At 40.8% G+C, this 7,573-nt stretch overlaps 2 protein-coding genes and 1 pseudogene across 2 annotated transcripts in view; 2 read left to right on the top strand and 1 right to left on the bottom strand.

Moving 5' to 3' along the window:
• LOC108899331 (gap junction beta-7 protein-like) overlaps positions 1 to 7,573 on the bottom strand; it is a 494,318-nt gene that overhangs the window by 363,020 nt on the left and 123,725 nt on the right. The window lies entirely within an intron of this gene.
• Positions 1 to 7,573, top strand: part of zgc:112001 (uncharacterized protein LOC550384 homolog) — a 38,980-nt gene that overhangs the window by 11,574 nt on the left and 19,833 nt on the right. The window lies entirely within an intron of this gene.
• The window catches only part of LOC108899326 (leucine-rich repeat and fibronectin type-III domain-containing protein 2-like), an 81,626-nt pseudogene that overhangs the window by 67,739 nt on the left and 6,314 nt on the right, over positions 1 to 7,573 (top strand).

The raw sequence follows: 7,573 nt of genomic DNA, 5'->3' as shown, positions 1-7,573 counted from the left end.
GACTTTGACTGGGTGATTTACTCAACACTCTAAGCACACTGCTCTGCTCTGTGTGATGGAATACTTCTATTTGTGTTCCCCAGGCCCTCTGAGCACTGTTGAAGGATTTTGCAGGTCATTTGCTATGTACCATATTCTAGACTGAAGTTTGGATAACATCAGTTGATGTTTCATTCACAGTCAATTGACATTGAGCAAGAGGGACACAGGTGCACCCTGGACAGATTACCAGTCTATCACAATGCTGACATATAGAGACAAACAATCATGTTCATGCCCTCTATGGATATTTTAGAGTCACCAATTACCTCACCTGTATGTCATGTGCATGTTATACTGAAAATTAGAAATTATCATGTGTGTAAAAGCACATAATGAGTAACACTGAGTAACAAAGGAGGCAGTAACTGGAATGATGGGTCACACTGATTTTTTTTTTAAAACTTGACTGCTGAGATATACTTCATGGCCATCCCATAAAAATACTACCTGTTACATGACTTCCCAGATAGAAATCACTCTACCATCTCCTGAGGCCAAAAACTGTACATGACAAACACAAGATGTATATTGTTGTCATACTGTTTGCTTTACATTGTTCTAAATGTGTTTCTGTCTAGATGCTTTATATTCTATCCTTAATTCTGCCTGTGATGTGTTTAAGAGAAGAAACTGCAACTTGGATTTTTATTCTTGAATTTGGCCATTTGGTTCTCAGTAGTAAACATTGCTAGCTCGGGCAAGCCTGAATGTGCATTTGCATTTGCTGATTGCATCAGTTGTTTTAGTCATGCTTAACCATCAGTTGTTTGGCTACCAGGTGGCCAATAACATCGATGTTGTATGGAGTAGAACACAGCCATTATATAGCCTGATGTTTTTTATCCCTAATACTTCTCTTGACATTTCACACCATTTGTTGCTACAACTTCCTCCACCCCAACCTCCTCCTTATTTGCAAGTTTTAGTGATTTAGCTGAGATTTAATGTTCATGTATGTATAAGTTTATTAAGAAATATGCCTCAGTGTTCCTCAGATTATTTGGGAGCTCTGACAAAGATCATAGCTTTTCTCCCTTGAACTCAAGTGTACTATCCTTTGCATTAAAGGTCACCTCCTCTGACTCAACCACAGTAATATCTTTGAAAATGGTGATATCTCAAAAGAATTGTTTGATGGATCAAGAAATGTAAGTAGTAAATCAGACAGAATGGGGAAAAACAGGATAGACAAATGTATTTGGAAGAGAAAACTGGGTGAGAGGGTAAAAAAACTGTACATTTTGCTGACCTTGATTAGGCTAAACTTTTGAGTTGTTTACAACCTATTCATCTGTCCTGTTCATATGACTGCTCATGTCTCCTGCTCTATCAACTGTTTTTTGTAGTGATTTCATGATGTTCCTAAATCTCAGGACTTAATTTGGCAAACTAAACATTATCTTATTAATTGAAATGATGGCCTAGGCTGTCAATAAAACTCAGATGTAATAAACCAGATCTGTCCTTAAACCTTCAACTGAAAATAAACCTGGCAACCTCTTTTTTCTTGTTCCTTTAAAAATTCTTGTCCCTCCTTTCCCAACCTTTCACGCCAGTAAGCAAAACGTAAAAGTTAAAGATCAAAGCTTAGTTCTAGTGTCATCAGCAATGATGACACCAGTTGAACTGGATCAAAATTTTGTCAGTGTGCCTCTCAGAGATGCCCTGTTGAATTGTTGATAAAGCTTATGAATATCACCTTTAACTTATCTCCTTTGTCTTTTTTTCTCACACAGGTTCATATGTATGACTCTACCATGGACCACATCATCTACTGCCTGCTGGTCCTGGGAGCCACAGTGATGATCACCCATGCATGCCCCAAGTACTGCGTATGCCAGAATCTGTCAGAGTCCCTGGGGACATTGTGTCCTTCTAAAGGACTTCTTTTCGTGCCTCCAGAATATTGACCGCAGCACAGTGGAGCTCCGGCTGGGAGGCAACTACATCCTCCGCATCACACAGCAAGACTTTGCCAATATGACAGACCTGGTGGACCTGACCCTCTCCAGGAACACCATCAGCTACATCCAGCCCTTCTCCTTTGGTGACTGGAAACGCTGCGATCACTTCATTTGGACAACAACCGCTTAATGGAGCTGGGCCCTGATGATTTGCGAGGCTTGGTCAACCTGCAGCACCTCATAGTTAACAACAACCAACTGGGACGCATCCATGACAAGGCCTTTGGAGGACCTGGCACCTGCCTTGGAGGATCTGGATCTTTCTTACAACAACCTTATGTCTCTGCCTGGGACTCAGTTACGTCAGATGATTAACCTGCACCAGCTTAGTTCTGGACCACAACCTATTAGACTTTATTCCAGAGGGCACCTTCACGGGACCTGGAAAGGCTGGCAAGACTGGATCTGACGTCAAACCGTTTGCAGAAGCTACCCCCCAGACCCCATCTTTGCCCGCGCCCAAGACTCAGAGTTACTGACTACACCCTATGCTCCCCAGCTGTCCCTTAGTCTTGGTGGAAACCCTCTGCACTGCAACTGTGAGATGCTGTGGCTGCGGAGGCTTGAGAGAGATGATGACCTAGAGACTTGTGCTCTCCTCCTGCCCTAAAGGGTCGTTATTTTTGGAATGTAAAGGAGGAGGAGTTTGTGTGTCACCCACCTCTCATTACCCAGCACACCCACAGGATGCTGGTTTTGGAGGGCCAGACAGCCAGCCTAAGGTGTGAAGCAACTGGAGACCCTTCCCCACTATCATTGGATCTCCCCTGATGATCGACTGGCTTGGCAACTCCTCCCGAACTGCAGTGTACAACAATGGAACCCTGAGCATCACCATCACCACTTCCAAGGATTACGGCACGTTCACCTGCATTGCCGCTAATGTGGCAGGGGAGTCCACTGCACCTGTGGAGGTGTCCATTGTCCAGCTTCCCCACCTCAGCAATGGGACTGGGCAACCAGCACAGCCTAAGTCACGTCTCTCTGACATCACAGGTACCACCAGGATCAGCAAAGGGGCTCCCAAGAGCCAACCAGAAAGAGCTGTGTCAGTCTCTGAAGTGACATCTGTTTCAGCATTGGTCAAGTGGACAGTGAGCAAGTCGGCTCCCAAGGTGAAGATGTACCAGCTCCAGTATAACTGCTCTGATGATGAAGTTCTGATCTACAGGTAAAGACTTATTAGTAGGGGGTCTCAAAATTCACAGTTTTAGAAATTCTTCGGTTTGTAAGGATTCTTAACGTCCAAAAAATACAGCAGGTAATTGGTTGATAGATGACTGGGTTCATTTATGACATTTATGTGTCATGTGAATAGGGTCACCCTTAGAGGGGGAAATTGTTTCCATTATAGAAAATAATTACCAACTCTGCAGTTCCCCTCATCTTTGATTTCATTATTTGATTATTTATTGCTAATTTTCTCTCTTATCACCCTGTTTTTAGTAACAACAGGCATTTTTAGTGGATTCAGAGACAGAGCAGGTAAAGTTAAGGGCAGTATACTTGGTCTTTGTTCAGAAACTAAGTTGGCAACAAGTAGGCAGTCAGCAAAGACAAACAGATCATCAGTGGTGGTGTTGTACTGGGCTGCATTACACTGAAAATGTGTTTTTGATATTCTGACCTCATCATGTTTGTAAATGGAGTGGCCAAACCATTAGAAACACCTCTCAGTATAAAGTTTCCACATTTCCACATGGCTCTAACCTACAACCTCAATGATATCTTTCAAATATAGAGTGATTAATATCTGTCTGACAGTGACAGCTCAGCTGAGCTGTTGTTATTGGATTGTACATTGTCCTACATCACTGTCCTGCTTCACTGAACAAGTGTTTGGTTTTTGTTATGAAAAAAAGGTCAGCTGCTGAATTTCATCCATCCATTATCTATACTGCTTATCTGTTAAGGGTCGCGGGGGGCTGAAGCCTATCCCAGCTGTCACTGGGCGAGAAGCAGGCTACACACTGGTACGGATCGCCAGTCCATCGCAGGACCAACATATACAGACAACGACCACTCACACTCACATTCACACCTACGACTAATTTAGAGTCACCAATTAACCTGGATGTCTTTGGACTGTGGAAGGAAGCTGGAGAGAACCCATGCAGGCACAAGGAGAACATGAAAACTCCACACAGAAAAGCCCCAGGCTTAAACCGGGGCTCAAACCCAGAACCTTCTTGCTGTGAGGCGACAGTGCTAACCACTGCACCACTGTGCCGCCCCTGCTGAATTTCAACCAAAGTTGGAAATTTAATTAAGTAGTTAAGAAATATATGACTGTTTTTAATGGTCTAATTAGTAAACAGCAAATGCTAAAAATAAGTGAGAAAAAATGATTTGGGATACAAAGTGTGTGGGATTGTACTTGTGTGCCACACATTTATTGTGAATGTATGTTTTGTAAACCACTGTGAATATAGAGCATCTTTATCTAAGTAAAGACCTTTTTTTAAAAAAAAGAGATAGAGAAAGAGAAAGAGAGAAAAACAGACATATGCACAGAGAGAATCTTTTGATTTACTGTCTTATTCACACCAACAGTGCAATCAGAGAAGGCTGGGAAATTTAGTATTTAGAGCAGTTTGGAATTGCTCTTTGAACTGCTTCATTCTTTCTTGAGTCTTTTTGCTCATGTTGTTGCTGATCTGCAAAGACCGTAGTTGTTTTTCAATGATAGGACAAATGCTTCAGTGATTAGTCATTAGGAAATTCACATCAAGAAGGGAAGTTGTATTAGCAGTCCTTATGTTTCCAGCTTACCCCAGGTTGTACTGTGGTCAACACTTATATGACTCAAGGGCTTTTTCAACGGACATCTTGTTGACATATAACATCAGTGTAGCATATATAATAGGTCCCATCTGAGTAGCCATCTTCTCATATTTTCCACTCACTTGGTAGCCCATCTTCTTCAGCAATATAGTGATGTTTAAGGGCAGACAGCTGCCTCCCCCCATACTGTTGCGTATACTAGTGGGTGTGTTTTGTAGTAGGCATGTTCTGCAGGGGGTGGGTTTTGTAGGGTCAGCATGAGAAAAACTACCAAAAAGTAAAGAGATATTATTGAATTTACAGTCATAGTGTGGCTAATAATATGTCTAGAAAATATCAGATAACCTGCTTTCCACCTTTTCCACAGCACTGACAAATTGTTCTGTTTATTCTAAATGGAAAGACGCTTTTCACAGCCAAACTACTTAGTGTTGAAAGCTGTCTGAAACAGCTTTCTAAAACTGCACCAGCCTTGTGCAATTTGGAAATTACAGTTGCTATTATAGCATCATGACATCTGAGTGAGAAGCTCAGCAAAAAGCTAAGTATACAGAATGTTGTGTTTTGGAGAAGCATCTGACCTTAAACAAATGCAGATGCATTTTGCTTAAACATTGAATGATGTGTTTATAGAGTCACACAGCAAGAATCCCCAGTGGAATCAGTGTTAGATTTTATGTGATGCTTCTTGCTGTGAGGCGACAGTAGAGATCCATCCATATCATCCAGTGTCTGTATTGTCCATTGTATAACCTTTTCATCATTTGATATCTCTCTCATTAAATATTGTGCTGTGCTTGGCTCGATCAAGCTCAGCAGTCCAGTCCAGGAAGAGTGGTTCCTGTCAATACAGCTGCTTTTGATGGGGATGAAACTGTGCTAAATACTTATATAGCCTCTAAAGTAAATATTAAATCAGCCAGAAAAAAATCTAGTCTCTTAATGCCATTTAAATCAGAAACTCATCAGTGGAAAGCAAGATATTCCAAGCTGTAGCCTCAGGACTGTGGCCACTTATTTGTTGCAATACTTTCCTTCTATGAAGCATATTTTCTTTTGTGTTTCTCTCTGGGGGCTGGAGCTAATCCCAGCTGACATTGGGTCAGTCTATCACAGAGCTAACATGTAGAGACAAATAACCATTCACACTCACATTCATTTTGAAAATAAATATGTAGAAATGTTATACAGTACACCATTCTTTTTATTTAAGTATTCAAATAGCATGTGAAGAAATGACAGCTGTTGTGAAGTTTTGTGTGAAAAGTAGCAGTTCTGTGTGTGCTACTTTTCACACAAAACTTGGAATGCATAAAAACCACAGTGAATTGAAAATGTGCGTAGTTTCACATTTTGGTCTATGAGAAAAGGAGACTCAGGTGGCAAAACAGTGAAATAGATTAAAATGTTCAGCTCGAACTTTGAATACATTTTTTATGCTCCATGTCAAATTACACTGACTTGTAACAATAAGTTCCCCAAAGAACACCTAGTCTCCTCATTTATGTGTGGCTTCATCATTTAGTTTGGGTGGTCAGGGTACATAAATGTTCACTTTTTAAAATGATAACTATAATCTATTTCTAACTTTCACTTTTTGAGCCTAAAGAGCTCCATGTGAGCTCCATGTGCTCCATGAGTGAACTAGTTCATATGCTGTGTTCTAAATGTTTCTATTTGTTCTGAATGGTCACACTCAAAGGCGTGTCATGATGCCTGCCAGTAAACACTGAAACAAATCATTTTTTTGGTAATATCATTTATAATGGTTTTGGTAGGCAGGACAAACAATGTTGTCTCTGAATCATGCTTTAGATTGGTTTATTCCTCATGGCAATGGTGTCCTAAAACCAGAGGCCATACATAAAACTATATGATTGTTACATTATCCAAGACACCCCCTGTGTTTCTGTGTTGAGTGCCAGTTAGGAGATCATTGAAAGAAATTTAAGAAATGGGAATGCAGAATGGGTGAAAAAGTAACAGCAAACACCTCAAACGAAACCTTGCAGAGCCCCACTGATAATGTCTGCTGAAGGTGTCTTGAATTTGACTGTGAGACAGGTAGGAGCTAAATCAACTCATTAATCCTAATTTACCCGAATTTACCCGATCAATTAATATGTTAGCAAAAGCTGCACCAGTTCAAGAGATTAAACAGAGCTGAGAATATGATTTTCTGTCTTAATAAGGAAAGTCTCTGTGCTCTGCATTGTTCTGAAGACAGCCTAAAATGCTTCACAGATTGATTCATGAAAGCAGAGTTGAATTCACAAAAGTTGAGCAGAGACAACTCTCTGTTAAAGTTTAGATAAGAATGGAAGTTTGGAAATAGGCCTGTAGCTGCTGGGATTCAAGGAATCCAGACGAGTTAATCATTTCAGCTGTGTCCCACTGTTGTGCACAAGAGGTAAGGGTTGTCAGCTGTTCAAACACTGGAGCTGGAGGACAATGTTATCACTGCTCCAGTTTCCATGATTGGCACATTGTTGCTTGAACTAAACGTTTTATGTTGGATGGTGAATATGCAAGCCTGAGGGCCAAGAGAACTTCTTCAAAACCAGAGCATACTTTTTAAACTGTGCCGTTGTGTGCCTGAAAAGAAGGCTTTTTTATATTCCTGAAAAGTGTACTATTCTGAGATGTTCCAAAGTTTGTGTCAGTGGTATGATCACAGGTGAGTAGAGTAGCCAAATACGTATAAGTTAAAATAGTTATCAGAATATCAACTTAAATAAGAGTGTTCAAATATCTACTAAAAGTAGCTGAGCTACTACTGTAAG

Source organism: Lates calcarifer, linkage group LG7_1, assembly GCF_001640805.2.
Source record: "Lates calcarifer isolate ASB-BC8 linkage group LG7_1, TLL_Latcal_v3, whole genome shotgun sequence".
In the NCBI taxonomy this organism is placed as follows: domain Eukaryota; kingdom Metazoa; phylum Chordata; class Actinopteri; family Centropomidae; genus Lates; species Lates calcarifer.
Note: the sequence above shows the minus strand (reverse complement) of the source record. Positions and strands in the feature narration are given on the sequence as shown.